This window comes from Harpia harpyja, chromosome 16, assembly GCF_026419915.1.
Source record: "Harpia harpyja isolate bHarHar1 chromosome 16, bHarHar1 primary haplotype, whole genome shotgun sequence".
Classification (NCBI taxonomy): Eukaryota; Metazoa; Chordata; class Aves; order Accipitriformes; family Accipitridae; genus Harpia; species Harpia harpyja.
In genome coordinates this window covers 21389101-21405808 of record NC_068955.1, presented here as the reverse complement: position 1 = coordinate 21405808, position 16708 = coordinate 21389101, and the positions used below count along the sequence as shown (strand labels likewise).

Genomic DNA, 16708 nt, shown 5'->3' with positions numbered 1-16708 from the left:
GGGTTCAAAGGCAAGATGACTAATGAGAAAAGAATTGGAAAGTAGCATTGCATCTTGTACCTCACTACTAACAGAGATTTGATTTTAAGACTTCCTGCACTGCTGTTGGTGTTAATTAGTTAATTATATGCTGATTGAATAAACAGACGATTTAGAAGTAAGTACTGCTGCAAAAATTAAGGAAAATCATGTCCAGAAGTCTTAATTTAACAAAACCATTTCACAGGAGGACAGCTCAGAGATGAGAAGGTTTAAGGCACACTTGAAGGCTTTCCAGTATATATTGATTTTGGGAAGTGTTGAAGAAAATGAATACCAGCATCAAAAAAAGTATGTTATTCTTAAGTTAAATAAGAAAAATAATAACAAAAAGTAGGAGGAGGGGGGGAAGAATGTGTAAGAGTTTGTGTAAGGGAAAGGTAAATTCTTGATCTAGTTTTTAAAATCTTGATATTGCTGTGTAAGAGAGAACCCAAGAAATGATTCTGCAAAAGAGCTGATGTAGTTGGAGCAAGGAAGAAGCAGTTGCTCAGCAGTATTTTTAAAAATCAGTTAAAATTGTAGTGATTTAGTTCTTCAGTATAGTGATCAAGGGATGTGGTGTCCCAAACCATGTACTTATCAACAGAATGTAAAAGAAAGATATTTATTAGAGGTTATAAAGGAAATGGTATAAGCTAAAGCAAGATTAGAGTCAGAGGTTAGTGAAGAATGGGTGAAAAAGATGCGAGTCACTGGGTGACAGGAAGAGTAGGTGGTCAGCTATGGCAGAAAATTACATTTTCCTGGATGCTGGTGGGAAGACCAACTGAAATAGACTTTGTGGATAATGATTCAAGTTTTGGTCTGCCACTCAGTCTGTAAACATGTTTATATATCCCGTTCTTCCTCTGAAGTGCTGATATATCTTTGTATATTGTTAATTTCTTTTGGCTTAAGGATAATGAAATAAATGACGTCTTTTTGTTGACCTTTCGCTCTCTCCACAGTGTGGTTGTTATCTCACTGGTTTTGAACGAGAAAACATCTGAATCGGTGAATGGAAGGCATGGGGACGTCAGTTCTATTACTGGCAGCGTGGAGGGGGCTGTTTGACAGCTTTGCCATTACACGTGGATATTTGATGGCAATTTCCGTGACTTGGAGATACTGTTTAGCTGTGGCTTACAAATGAAGGACACCAGTCCGTGAGCTCTCTCACAACCTATAGTTTCAGATAACATTGTCTAGATCCTGGCAGAACTGTTCTTTCCATTCCCTCTGCTTAATTTTGACCTGGTATTGTGGTATATTTTTCTTTCCCATATCTTCTGCTCATCTGCTTAATTCACTTTTCTCTTGCATTCGCTTGTTTATTTTATTTCAATTTTTTTCTTAAAACGGACATGTGGAGGAATGTTTTAAAATGTGTCAGTTGTTCCATGGTAATACAAATGAAAATTTTTAGGTTTTATATATGAAAGGTTTAGTTATGAGAAGAGAGCTTAAAATTTTGATGTTTTGGTAGATTGAGATAATTGCTTGGGGAAGGCTACAAACATTTTCAGTAAGTAGGCTTTCATGCCAGCCTATCTGTTTGCGCTCTAATGGATTGCTTTCCATATTTGCAGAGGAACAGAAAGTTAAAGTGAGTCTTTAAAAACCACTGCACAGTAACAAGTCAATTTACTTCTATGGTTTTCTGTTGAGAAATTCCTGCTGAGGTGCAGGACTGTGCATTTCCCTTTACTGAACTTGATGAGAACTTATTTATACATCAAACTAGGAGAATTCTTGCATGTAAGTTGTTTGGATCCAGGTTAAATATTAAAAAGGAATAAGTCAGTATAGAACTATAACTAGTGTTATCTAGCTGGCATTTTCAGTGTACGTATATTATAGCTTTTTGTTACTTCAGTATGGACTATCTTTGAAAATATAAGCTTCAGTCTTTCAAAACAGCAGTGCCAGCATGAGTTTTTTTCACAATAATACTAAGAAGAGCTGGTTCTTTTTTAATATATTTATTTCCTAGCCCTGGGCAAAACTTTGCAAAAGATGAAATTCATTGGGACATTTGACTTTCAGGCTTATGTTCAGGTATTCAAGATTTCAGCTCAATTAAAAAGAAATTAGAACATAGTTCTGAATTTAAATGGAGAGTTCTTTTTGTTGTGGGTAAAGTGTAGTTTATGAAATACAGTACAGGAGTAACTTTCTGACTACTTGCAGAAATGCGTAGGCCTGTGTTTATCATAGAATCATAAAATCGTTTGGTTGGAAAAAACCTTTAAGATCATCGAGTCCAACCGTCAACCCAACACCACCATGCCCACTAAACCATGACTTGGTCTCTATACAACTAGTGTTTTCAAGTTGCTGAGGCTTAAGTTTTTAATGACATAGTTATTATTATGAAAATCTAAGGGGGTGGGGTATACTATTTATTGAAAAGTAGTCCATTGGTTTCTATTTTGGTACAAATCTGTGCATAATTGAAAAATCCTTCTGGCAATCTACTATGAGTTTATCTGTGTGGGCCAAAACCATTAGGTAGCATCTATGGCCTGTTATGCTTTTTTGTAGGAAAAAGAAATTGTTTCTTAAATTGCATGGTGTTGAGTAGCAAATATGGAAATAGCAGAAAATTTCTGTGATGTTTTAAAGGGTCCTCCAATCCCCAAATACTCTGAAGAGTTGCTTTTCTTTTGTGCCATTGTAGATTGAGTGTAGGACATTATTGTTAGCTGTTCAAATGTTCTGGGTCAACACATGTTTCCTGGTATGCAACTGTTGAAAGGGCTTTTTTTTGCTTGTTTTTGGGTTTTTTTTTTTAATGTAACCCATACACACATTGTCAAAGCTCACATATTATCCTTCTAATGTTTGTCCAGTACTGCATAGTTATTTTCAAATTTTCACTTAATTTGTTTGGAGTTTACAGCAAATATTTTTCATATTATTTTTCTTTAGTATGATCTGTTTCATATTTTGGAGACTTAGGAATGTAGGAAACATTGATGCATCAGGAAATGCTGCATGCAGTCGGGTATTTCTGCTCATCTTGTATCATTACTCCTGAGACAAAATGATGAATACACTAATATATTTGTAGGCAGCTTTGCAGTCCTTGCTGCTCAGACGAGACCGTCGCATCTGAGATGTTGACATCTTCAGCACTTATGACATAGTCGTCATCTTACTGACATAGATTGTGTCTTGTAATAGCATTTTATAAATGTCTTCCTGATATATTGAATTTTAGTTTTACTGTGAGTGTATAACCAAGCTCTATGTTGTTATTTCTTTGTTGAAATGTTACCTGACATTTTCTGTTGTCTCAAGCAGTGGCTTCAGACTTTCATGGCCTTGTAGGTATCAATGCTGAACTGCTAATGCATTTTAGACCTTAGGTTTCAGTCTCCTTTCAAACTTGACCATAGCAGCAGTGATTTGCTTGACAGTGGGTAACATCAAACAGTTTCACAGATTTCTAGAGATAGCTTTTACCAATACACTAATATTTTATGTTAGATGAGGGGAAAAATAAAAGAACCAAAAGTAGTTCAGTGTTTCACTGGAACACTGTGTAATTTATTCTTAGTAGTTAAAAAAACCAGGAAGTTTTCAGGTGATTTTTGTGTTGCCTGTATCATGAAAGAATAAATAGTCATTCTTTTAAAAGAACATGCTGTCCTTTTGGATAGCTGTATTGCACAAGTGATGTCCAAATCAAAAGTGTGTTGTTTTTTGTGTTTTACTTTTTCTTTTTCCTGCAGATGGCTTCCTCTTGGGTATAATTTGGAATAAAATTCAGTACTGTTAAGTGTTTTGGCTCTTTATTTTATTCAAAGTATGTAAGACATTACAGATGCCTTGAAATATTTCTATTTCCTCTGTATGCTTATGGGACAGTAGAAGGGAACCCCCCACGGTTGACTAGTGTTTCTATTTTTATATATAGGAGTACCACTAACATTTGATTAATTTGGGGAAAGAAACATGTTAGTTATTTAATGTTTTCAATGAGAATGTGATCTTTACAATGTAATTTCCCATGTATGAATTCCTACTATTCAATAGGTTCTTCTATTATGTAATAAATATTTGATGATAATTTAACAAATATATACAACAACAATATCTTTTCCCCACCTCTTGTGCAGTTTACATGAAAAAAGTTGTAGTTTCTGCTTCTACTCCCCCCTGTATTTTATGAGATGATCTGTAATTGATGATATTCAGTTTGAAAGAACTGTAAGGGCAGCCCAGGTGCCTTTGGATGCAAGAGGCTGGAGTTACCCCACCAGTAAAGAACTAAGAGAAGGCCTTTTCTGGGCACGCTGTCACTGCAGAGGACGCTTGTATGCAGTTGAAATGTGCAAGTGTGCTTATAGGGGATATTTTTTCTACACTTCTTAGCTGTCTTGTGACAGAAGGCAAAATGTGTGTTTTTTCCAAACAATAACGTTAACAGCTTACATTTTGAGTTCTATTAATGTTACATTGTTACAGTTAATTACCAATAACTGGCATTTTTAAGCAGTAAAATATTTCACAAGTATTGAGTCTGACTAATTATTTTGTATTAAATTATCAAGCCAAGACAGAATTATCTAATCCCTACCAACCCACTTGAAAAATATTTATTCCTTCATATCCAGTCATGCTCAGTACTTTCCAAGAACCAAATTTTACGATAGAAAATGATATAATATTTCGGGTATGTTGCTCGTAAACAATAAATTTTTACTTTCTTTTTAAAACATCAGTTTATTTTTTAAAACTTTTTTTTACCTCATTCTGGCTTCACAGAGAAGACCATATGTAATACATCTGTTTATTTAGTCTGACTAGAGTCTATTAATTAGCACTATTGATTTGTGATACAGTATCCAGCAATTCTAGTTACACCAGCTAGTTTCAGTCCTGTCCAAATTTATAGTGTTCTTGCGATTAGGGTAAGCAAAGCATCTCCTGAGCTGAAGAGAATTGTTTGCACTGATGATACCAACATGCCATGTGCTACTGAGGAAAGCGAACAAGCAAAAGAAATCCCTGAATCCCTCTCAGCTTGATTTGGTAGAAGACTCCTTCTCAGGCCTTGGTTTGGCATACGACATTTAGTCACATAAGCAAGACAGGCCAGCCAGACTTCTCTGCAGTACCTGCCAGCCCCATGAAGTGCTGGATCGCTGCCACTGGTTCTCGCAAAAACTCAGATGTCCGTTTAGGTATTCAGGTGGAAATCCTGTCTAAATCTCTACACTTGAATCGCTGAAGCTCCGAAGTATGAGATCTGATTATAAACATATCATAATGTAGAGCTTCAAGTGTTATGAGCATGTTCAGGCCCTGAAAAGGAAAGAATGAGGTTTCATATACAGATTTCCAGGTCCCACAACAGTCTGGGCTGACTTGCACTGACACACATGGAGTGAATAATTTCTTCCAAAAGCTGTTCAATTTTACTTGAAAGACTCCAGCTCCAACTGAGGGGAGCCTAATGCTTACCCTGATAACCTGTTCCAGTTTTCTATCCTCTTAACTGACTAGACAGTGACATCTTACTTTGAGGTTTGAATTTTTATGATGATGACTTGATGTTGTAGTACACCGGATCTGGAACACTCTTACCTGAAATCCCCTCACTAGCAAACACCTTATCTACATATGGCTACTCTATAACGTGCTTCTCAACTTTCTCCACAATAAACTAAAAAAGCTGAGCTCTTTTAAACTCATGATATGACAGTTGTTTTCCAGCCCTAGTTTTGGGGGTTTTTTTTTGTTGGTTTTTTTTTTTTTCTTATTTGGAAAACTCTCTTCTGCATTCTCTACACCATGTTTTAAAGTGATTTTCTTAGTAGTTCTGTGAGTGCCCAGTAATGACACATGGGAAAGGATGAGGCTTTTTAGCTGGGAGGAGGGTGGGGAATTGTATAATGCTTCTTCAGCAGAGGTGGCTTCACTGATGTGCATCTCTGCTAACGGTTATCTTTTCCAGTCTGTCAGCAAGCTAGTCTTTTAATCCATGGAAACTATGCTGTACTAATTAGTCTCTAATTTCCTATGGATGTTCTTTTTACCCTTTTAAATCATATGAATAATGTCTGCAGTCTCCAGTTCCCTGGGATTTCCCCCTTTTGGAAAACTTGTAGAATATTAACTTCAGTGGTGAAGAACTCAGTTCTTTTCTCTTACATGCAAGTTACCTGAACCAATCTGTTTGAAAATGTTTGATTTTATCAGAGGTTCTCACATTCTCTCTTCTAAATTCTTTTTTTTTTTTTTAATTCCTGTAACATCTTATGACAGAAGCGTGCTCCCCATAAAAACTCCTAATGCTTTACTTTGCTGTGTTTTAATTATCATGTGGTGGAGAACGGAGAACATACAAGTTGCAGTCTTCTGGTGATTATGCAAAACTTAAGTTTAAGATGTCTTCCAAACATGGAGTCTGCAGAAATGCCAAAAGGGAAAAGTGGTTACCATGATTAGATAGGAACTTAACAAGTACAAACTTTCTCAATGCCAAACCTCTCTAAGTTTCATTTTGACAGATTTTAGAATCTCTTATTATCTTCTTTGTTCAGAAACTGCTAAATTCTGCAAACCTACCTGGAGGAAATACAGTCTATTCATCAAAACAGCTGTTTGCTGGCATGCCAGCAGTGCATGTGAAAGCATCTGCAGTGGCACAAAGCCTTTTTGTTCATACTGGAGCTTTTGCCTGGCAAACTCTCATACGAGTGTTTATCTTACAACACCTATTAAAGACCTCCTGTAACATAGACCAGTAGTAGTGCCCACGGATTATAATATAGGCCTCCATTTTGTGGAAAGAGAGGGCAAGTATGGCTCATGGTTTTGATCCCATTTTTCTGCACAGGAAACTGAAACTCAATGGAAAGCACCGAACTTTTCAGCTGTCTTTTCATGCTACTTATTTTACTGTGTTTTTGGTGAGAGTGCTGACAGGAAATGCATTTCATACTTTTCTTCATTAATGCTGTGGAAATGTGAAATTCAGTAGTAGCAGCCAGTGTACAGAACTTCATTAATGGGATACATTCATATTGCAATCCAGTAAACTTTTTTCTTTATTTCAGGTCCTAGTCTAGGCTTTCACTCACATGAGAAGATGTTTCTTTGTGAGATTTTTAGCCATATTTTATTTTCCTATGTTTATGTACTTTCTCTTCTGTTTCTTTATGGAAACTCACACCTGCAATAGGGGAAATTGATTGTGACCATAAGTGGGAAATAGTAACACAGGGTATGTAAGAAGTATTGTTAAATTTCCAAAATGAACAGACCAGAAACATACTACCCTTCCTGTAATTTCCTTTGCTTATTTTTAATTTAAGTTCTCTTAGCTGAATAAAGCTTTTGGTGCAGTAAACTGTTGTAGTTATCTCTGTCCCTTGCATCTCCGGTCAACTTGAGGGTGATGGTGAGCAGGCAGTGTGAGGTATAATGCAGTGGCTGGTGGGAGTGGTTGCTGCGAGTGTGCATTTGGCAAGATGACAGGTTGTAGGATGTCGTGGACACGCTCTCTTTTCAGGCTTTCTACTATTCCCACTGCTAGAGGGTCTCATGCTGGGCTAGGTGACTGCCAACCCATTTAAACTTCCCGAGCCTTTCCAAAAACCCCTTCCCAATGCCAACCATCCCCTCCTCTGTCCCCTTAATTTACCCTTATTAGATGTAAGCATTGACGCTGGGAGGGACAGGCTCCCTCAGGGCTAAACTGGCAGAAAATTGCTTGGGGTGTGTTGTCCGTGTTCTGGATCTTGGAGGCAGACTGAGTTATAATAGGATTTGGATTTGAAAATAAAAGAGTAGGACACATTAAGGTAGATTAATGTGTTTTAACTTGGTGTCTGATGTGCAAAATGATTAAAAGAGGTAATGATAATTCACTGTGATAGGTGGCACCACCATTTTGCTGGCATTATTTCTAGAGAATGGTTAGACCAGGAGACTTAGATCTGGTCTCAGGAAACCTGTTTGTTTCGGTCCATGGAGCAAAGGTATCAGGCAAGTCAAGATTCAGAAGTTAACTGAATCCTGTGCAGGTTGAGTATGACCTACCCCAAAACATGGAGATTTTATATAAGACATGGGAGCTTTGGCACAAACTCCCTGAGAGCCAGATCTAGAAGCATATATCCCTTCTCAGTATTATATTTGCTAACTTGCAGCCTGCTGCTTGTATTGATCTGGTTTCTTGTCATTTGTTCTGCTGCTCCTCCCAGGCACTTTTTGGAACTCCAAGTGAGTTTGAGGGTTGCATTATGAAGGGATATATTTCAAAAAGAAATCGATTATCATTTTGTTTGCACCAAGTACATTTTATTCAGGGGTTTTAAGGTATATATTACCCTTTTTGTGGTTTGTTCTAGTCTAAATTCTGCTCTCTATTTTAAGAGCAAATTCTGACTTTTTAATTAATTTGCGTATTTTAAGGCTTCCTGTTCTGTATTTTGTCATCTTGAGGCTGTTGGCATCTTTCTGAAATCTCTGAGTCTGTTTTGCTGCAGCAGTCACAGGCCTTTTAGTTGCTAGGCCTCTGTCAATTCAGATCAACATTCTTTTTAGTATACACTGCATTACCACAGATACCCACACCCATGCACTTTTTCTCTAAGTGTTGAGTGTTCAAACCCTTCTCTGGCAGATATATTCCAAGGAGTTAAAAGATAATGAATGCCAAAATCATAGCACAAGTCCGTTTGCACTTTTTTTTACAATTGCTAGAGAGCAACAGAATGTATCTTCAAACATGGTAGCAAGGCTGGATATGGTATTAACAGTGTCATTTAGTATCTGATTGTACAGGTGTAAGCTATAAAAATAAGATAATGAGGACTTTGTGTATTACAGTAGTATTTTATATAACGTTGACCAGTTTCTCTGGAGGAATATTTAAGCATTAAAATGGCAAATCAAAATTTATGGTTGTATAAATAGCTTACTGTGTGCCAATTCTAATTGTTGAGCGATGTACATTAATTATCCTGCTGTACTTTTATTTTGGACATTCAACCGATGCAATAATTACGCTTGTACTTGCTGTATATCTTTTGAAAGATAGTTTATAGCATTATCTAGAAAATGAGTTGGGAAGTCGTTAAAGACTTGAAAAAGTTTATGGCTGCTGTTGTAACACAGTGCTACTACTGTCAAAAGAGAACGAGAGAGAAAGAAGGCAGGGGAGAGGGAGGGAGAGAAAAGAGTGCATTAGGCAAGGTTAATATTTCATGCTTGACTGATAAATATGTATAAAATGCTCATTTATGTTTCTAAATGGAAACTTTTTCTAGCCTTGTATACCTCAAATGACTACCAGTCTCCTCAAGTGTATAGACAGTGGTCAGTAAAAATAGAAAAAAAAACTAAAACAAATTAATCGTTGTCTTAGAAAGTGTCACAATGCATTTAGAAAACCACTCCTGAGCAGTGGTTGTTGAATAGGTTAAGAGGGACAAAGATGCTTCTTTATCCATTTTGTGCTGAAAATTAAACCACAAACATTTAATACAAAGAATTAATTTCTTTGATAATGATACTCTTTTTCAGTGTCCTTCTTTCAGTGTTGCTTCAGGAATATTCTAAATATCAGATATTTTCCACCCATACTGTCTTTTTTCTGTCATAACCAATCACAATTTGTTCGCTATAGACCTGTATTCTCCAGACTGAAGTATAGTTTACTGAAGTCATGCCTTACTTGAATTTATTGCTTCATTGGAACTGTCTTTTCTGCTTTCATGTTGAATATTTAGAATCTGGACTTCTCATTATTCTTTTGACCGATGGTGTCATTGGCAGCAATTATTCCTGACTAACAAGCATTTATTGGTAAGAGAAATTTTGAAGGCAGGCTATGTGTTCCTGAACTTCAGTTTTAAGTCCTGAGAGTTTAAATTTATGACTTCTTAACTTTTTGATGAAGTTTACAATGTATGCTAAAAAAAATACAAAATTCTCTGACATAAAATATCTGCTTCAGACACCTAACGTATTTGTATTTGGTTTGACATATTGATGTGCGTCTGAGAATTTCTGGTTACTGTCCACAGCTGTCTCACTCTCTTTGCCTGAGATAGACCAGAGCATGGTGGGTGGGTTGGGTTTTGTTGGGGGTGGTGGTACAAAACGGTTCTGGGTCCAAGGGTCTCAGAATTTTTAAATTGCCATAAGATTATCTTGATGGGTACTTGGCTGAAAACAAGAGGAGGGAGCATGGTTTAAATAAATTAATAAAAAGTCCAAGCACAAGGACACTAATTTCACTTTCTTACTAAACACAATTAGAATAGACATGTCAGAAGTTCATTCTGAGAAGAAAATCCCATTCAGAATGTCATAATTAATCCTGTGCTGTTTCTGAAATAAAGGCGTTAGCGTACAATAGTTAGTTGTAAGTCACCACATCTGTAGTCTAGGTTGGTTTTGTTCAGAAATAGTCAGAAAATTGTTTGCCAGATTTTTTTTTTTTTTTTTTTTTAAATAAACCACTGGGATGGAGATATTAAGTGTTCTGAAAGCAGCAGAAGAAACTGGTTTCTTGACGGGTATAGTTTTCTTTCTAAAAGCCAGTTCAAATATTTTTTCAGAAGACAAACCAGGAATACAGTCCTTGTAGAAATGCTTGTTATAAGTTCGGGTTTTTAGTGTAGCAGTTCATTGTGGAAAGGCATTTAAAATTACACAGTGTTATGAGGTTTTAAAAAAGCAAAGCAATGAACTTGAAACTGATTTTTTTCATGTGCATGTGTAGATGTATAGCCAGGCTTATATATTTACTAGTGTGTGGGGGAGGTTAACCTAGTTCTTGATGACTTTCAGTAAAAGACTTCTCCATCTCTCTGGCTTTGGAGGATGAATTAGCTGATTTTAGTTGAGATGTTCCCAAATGTTATAACTTTTCTTCTTTTGTTGGACTTTTGCTGCAGGGTCTCTGTGACAAGCTTGAGTGTCTAATTATTGAAGCTCACTTTAATCTGTAGTTCAAATTAGAGAGTACCTCATCTGTCACTTGTGCAGGGTTAGAGCCAATGAGAGATCTTTCAGCCTTAGGAAGCCCAAGAATGTGGCTGAAGATCTTTTGTCTGAGGGGAAGTGTTTCTTAGTGTCTTTTTTGACATGGTTTTTACTTTGACTGGCAACTGAGGTGGAAATGTTCCCAGTACATGGGGAGAGTCTGTCCCAGGCAAGGAGGAGAAAGATGACTCACCTGTAACTCTTCTTGGACAGTAATGTCACCTGTAGTCACAAATAACCCTCCTGCCACTGCTAATGTGATTCCCTAAAATATTTCAACCAATGTCAGGTGTGAGAGGCTAAGGGACAGGTAGTATCCAATAACACCAGCATGTGCAGGCACCTAAGTGTGCTTTTTGGGTTTGGTAAGGGGAGAAAGCAGTTCCTTGATTTCAAATGAACATTGCGTATTCACACTCCTTTTGCCTTTCCTCTGTCTCTTTTTGGTGTCATAGGTTAGAAAGCCTGGGATTACTGAAATACATTAATGTTGGCTTCTTCACCTCTCTTCTGGCTTCAGCACCCCACCAGCCTCTGACTGGACTGGGTGGGAGAGGTGGGCAGCTGGTTTGCATGCACCTTTGTGGGAGATCCTGGCAGCAGGTTCTGGCAGTTCACAGGTGCCACAAGGTGACCGTGTAAAGGTTCATCTTGGGGAACTCTGTATTTCAGTGCATTCCAGGGTAGAAAAGGCCTTTATATTTCTTTTATGATTAAAAGCAATTTTTTTCTTTATGGCTGAGTTTAATTGTTTACAGTTGGTCATCAGAATCTTCTACAACACTCGAAACAGGCTTTTACCTGGAAATAATTTGGAGTATACTTTAAGTGCACTAGTTTTATTTTGGACTAGGCTAAGGATAAATATGCAGTTTCTTAGATACAAGATGTTGAAAAGCAGGAAGATGTTATAAAATTCAGCGTATATTTTGTATTCTGTTTACATTCAGAGATATCCCTAAAGTTTCAAGCATTTCCTCAGATTTACAGCTTAATAACATTGCTTTTTTATTATGCCAGTGAGCATTGCAATTGTTTTGTTTAAAGTAGAGGTATGCATCTGAAAAAGAAAGTTCCCTTTGCCAAAATTCCATACTTAAGTGAATGGTGAAATGGTGAAATACTGAGCAGCTGGTGCTAGGTCATGCAAGTCCAGATGAAACAAACTTCCTTCACATAATGTCCAGAACACGGTTCTTTATTTTCAGGGAGGACTGTAGAAAAGATGATGATGATACATGTTGAACACAAAGCATAGTTATTTGAAAAGTAAGAGAAAGTCTACAGAAGCAGACTTAATAAAATGAAACTTTATGCCCAGAGTCATCTAAGGGAGAATCAAATGTTTGGTGAAAGAGTGAAACTAGAAAGGAAGGTGGATATCTGTGTTAGATGTTTTAAATTCTAAAGTAATTTTGGGATCATTTAATTCAAGTCTTGTCAATACAGTTCAAATGTTTTCTATTTTATGTGCATCCAGATAGCTTTGGATTTTATTCAACAAGAAACAAGTGCACAAATATATTTTGAAGAAAATATGTAGGGTGAGAATATATTTTAAATATAATTATTTAATTATTTAAGTGCAGGGTTCTGTAATGGTATATCACAGACCTTGTCTTCTGTATAAACTCTTCAAAAAATGCTTTCAACAGATGGCTTGCAAAGAATGTATCATGTTGTAAATTTTCTGAACAAGCTTTTTTCCCTTTCTACTTTGGTAGTGCCATCAGGGGTAGTGGATTTCTGATGGAAAGCTGACCAGATCATTGATACAGAAAACAATGTAAAGTGCAGAGAGAGCAGTCTGTAGCTACACAGACCCAACTAGAATATTGGTTCGAGGTTTTTTTTATGGACTTGGTTGTGCTCGGGGTGCAAGCCCAGAGGTAAATGACAAAGTTCTAACATGCAATTCAGCAAATGAGTAATTTCTGATCTACAGATATGGAGGACAGATAATATAGCTCTGCCATGGTAAGGATAATTTTTCTCTAATGAAACTTGAACACTATATAATTACTGTTCAGTATAATAATAGTATGTAGTCTTCGCTTCCACAGTATCCAATAAGCCTTCTTCCTACATCCTAATTCCTCCAGTGCTTTAATAGAAATTGTGACTATTTTTATATATTCTTCAATTTTTCAACAGACCTTAGAGTGCTCCCCAGGGAAGTGGTCAAGGCCTCAAGCCTATCCGCATTCAAGAAGCATTTGGACAACGCTGTTAGATACATGATTTAACTTTGAGGTTGCCCTGTGTGGAGTCAGGAGTTGGACTCGATCCTCATTGGTCTTTCCCAGTTCAAGACATTCTATGATTCTGTGATTCTAGACACCTAAGCTATATACAGTATGTCTAAGATATATGCTGATTTATGCAAATTATTTATTTTAATAGAGAAGGACAAGGCAAGGAGTAGGAGTACAGCTATGGCTTTAGATAGGAAAGAAGGAACAAATTTATGAATCAAGCGAAGATGATGTTTTTGGCTTATAAAAACTATAAGAAACAAATGTCACTTTTAAACATTCATTAGTCACATCTAGACTCCAGAGAGAAGGCTTGTGGTGACGACATACAAAATTTTTAAAGGTGGCAAACCCAACCACACTCTTTTAAAACGCTATGTGCCACTTTTAAATCTGTCTGTTTTCTTGTTTAGTCTGAAAGCATTTGTGGGAATAATTAAGAGGAAGTTCTTTGCTTCAGTGGGCACCTGCAGTTTCAAACAATGCTTGAAATGTCATTTTAGCACCTTGAATAAAAGATCTGTTACATATTCTTCAGCGCAACTTCTGGATATTTGCACCAGATTTTAGAAAGCAATCAGCTGTAATGTGGAGTCGATTTGAAGCACTCGCCACCATTAGATGCTTATTTCTATATATAGTGAGTTGGACCATCTGATTCTTTCTAATTTTCCTTGTCTTTGATAGAAGCTATGTTCTGGTTCCAAGAATTCTGGCAAATAAGTGAAACAATATGGGAGCGTGTTCATTTTTGAACTTCTGGGTTTTTTCTTGTTTACTGAAGAAGCACATGACCTTTGAATTATATTCACAGTGGTGCTTTTTTCTGTTTTGGTATAGCATCTGGTTTGGTAAGGAAACATTTTCCTGTTCTTAGTGGCCAGACTGTGCTGGTAATCATACTGGATAGTAGCTTGTATTTATACTAATGTGAAAAGTTCTTCTCAATGTTGTTTGGATTTCAAATATTACACTTATTACCTTATTTTAAGGAAGCTGAGAATCATTCATTGTTTAATTTCTTGGAGGAGCATGTTGTCTTTATCCTCAATCTCTATATTTATAAATCTCTTCCAGTTTATTTGAAAACACAAATTCTCTGTGTAGGCAGTAGGTGTACTCTACTTCAGCTGTTTTCTTTAACCATCACTAATCGTTGTTTTCTAGTAAAATACTTAAATCTAGAAAGCATACGTTATACACAAGATCATTTTGAAATCGGGAAGATTTCTCACTGACCTGATGGGTTTAGACATGCATAAAGATTGAGAGATTGCTATTGAGAGCAGCCTGCCCAGATCAACAGTCACTTCTGATAGGTAAAAATTTAGCTGTTGGTTTTCCTGTGCATTTGCCAGTTTACAGGGCAGATGTTGGTATAAATTTTATGCAGTAGACCTCCTAATAACGGCTTATTACAATAAAAAGAATTATTTTTTAATTTATTTTATTTTAAAATAAATACAAAAAGTATATTCAAAATGAACTTACCAATACCTCAAAGTTCAAAATTGGTAGATTTGGTGTGTATCATGTGAAAACTGGCTATGCACAAGCCACACACCCCAAGCTCACGTATTTGTCATTTGGGTGCAGAATACATTGTGGATTACTTGGATATACAAGCTCTTCCGTGCTTTTAGTTGGGTGGTGTTTGGTGCATGTGGAATGGTCCTTTGTCCAGGAATGCCAGATACTCAGAAATCTGATAGATTGCTGCTTACACGTGTGAGATGGGAGATTACCCGTAAAGCTAAAGGGTAATGTTACCAGCACTGATCTCCTATCAGAACTGGTAGACTTGGCAGACCTGAAAGAGTGTTAAGATTGTAAACTCAAGTGTTCAGAGCTTAAGAATTGCCAGAGCTAGGACTGCATGAGCAACCTTAAGTTGATCTACCTTGTATGGATGATGCAGTTTTAACAGTATACCATGGAAAGGTTTTATTTATTAACAGAATCTTACTGCATTCTTTGTGTTTTGGCTTGTACTTATTGAACAAATAACTATTCAGAGTTTTGGGGGGGTTATCTTATTTGTGCTATGGATTCCAGGCTTTGTTTACCACACACCATCTAAACTCTGCAATACATACAGAACTCTAATGATCTTATTGTCAAACTTTTTAATGATGCTTTCGTTATAATGTCTGCATATATTGATGATATTACATTATCTTTATAGCAGTCCTGCGAGATTAATAATGGCATCTTCTTATTTTTAACTGACATGGGATGAAAAACAAAAGGAGATTAGGCCAGTATTATCAAAATCATGGACTAATACTGGATGCTTAGCTTGGAATGACTAGGATTTCTTTTCTCAGAGTACTTTTTGATGTTCAGAACAGTTGTTTTCAGATGCAGGAGGGGGGTGCTTAGCACTTCTAAGGATACAGACTCAGAAGTGTTAAGCTGACTATCTAGAATTTGAAGAATGTAACATGAGAAAACTTTGGTTTTGAAGATTTTCCCAGGATCATAAAATAAACTGTGTATCAGAGGCACAGTTTTAACTGCTGTTCACCTAAGGCTACCCAGGTTTTATTGTAGTGGTTCTGAAGATGAATCTGTAGTAAATATTTGTTTATAACTTATTCTTCATGCTCTTTCAGTTTTTAGCAGCTGTTCAGGGGAAAGAAGCAATTGCTGGAAAAATGAGATTTTTGACTTATCTCTCTGGTTACTTTGGTATCTGCATTGTTTAACAATTCTAGAATTATTATTATTTTTTTAAGATTTCTAATACATACAGGGGCTGATACCTTTGCCCCATGTAAATTCTAAGTTTATAATTTTGCTAATAACATGTACTTATGAATTTTTCATGTATGTGACTTCAGCCTTAAGTAAGAGAAACAGTGAATACAAAATTCCATAAAGGCCATCTCAAGAATCTTCAGCAAACTGATTTCTGAATTTCAGCACACTCTTCTATTACTGGGAACAAGTTATTAACCAACGTTGTACTCCAGTCATTTAAAAAAAGAAGAAAAACTGTACACTTTTCCCTTTGCTTGCTTTTGAGCTGTAGTTCTCTCTTTGTTCATGCTGCTTGTGCATCTCTCTTCTGAGGTCAGAATTTCTGTCTTCGGTTCTGGTGACTTGCACTGCCATGGCCCTGGTCAGCTTGAAGGAACAAATACTGAAAGGACTTAGGGTTGAGGTGTATTTTAAATATTGCACATATTTAGTCTGCTCATTTGTGCAAGAGCTTGGAAACATGTAGTATTCCAAGTACATATGAACTATTTGGAGAACTGCAGCCTCTCTGAGTCCGAGAAGCAAGTGATTTTCTTTGTCCCTGAGACTTAGGAAGTCATGAAACCTGAACATATTTTTCACAGGGGTGGCAAAACTTATACCCCTGCTATGGTATGACCTCTTATAAAATTTCAGATGCCCACAATGAAGTTTATAGT

The 16708-nt window shown here is 36.6% G+C and overlaps 1 protein-coding gene across 7 annotated transcripts in view; it reads left to right on the top strand.

Moving 5' to 3' along the window:
- SBF2 (SET binding factor 2) overlaps positions 1–16708 on the top strand; it is a 288893-nt gene that overhangs the window by 97931 nt on the left and 174254 nt on the right. The window lies entirely within an intron of this gene.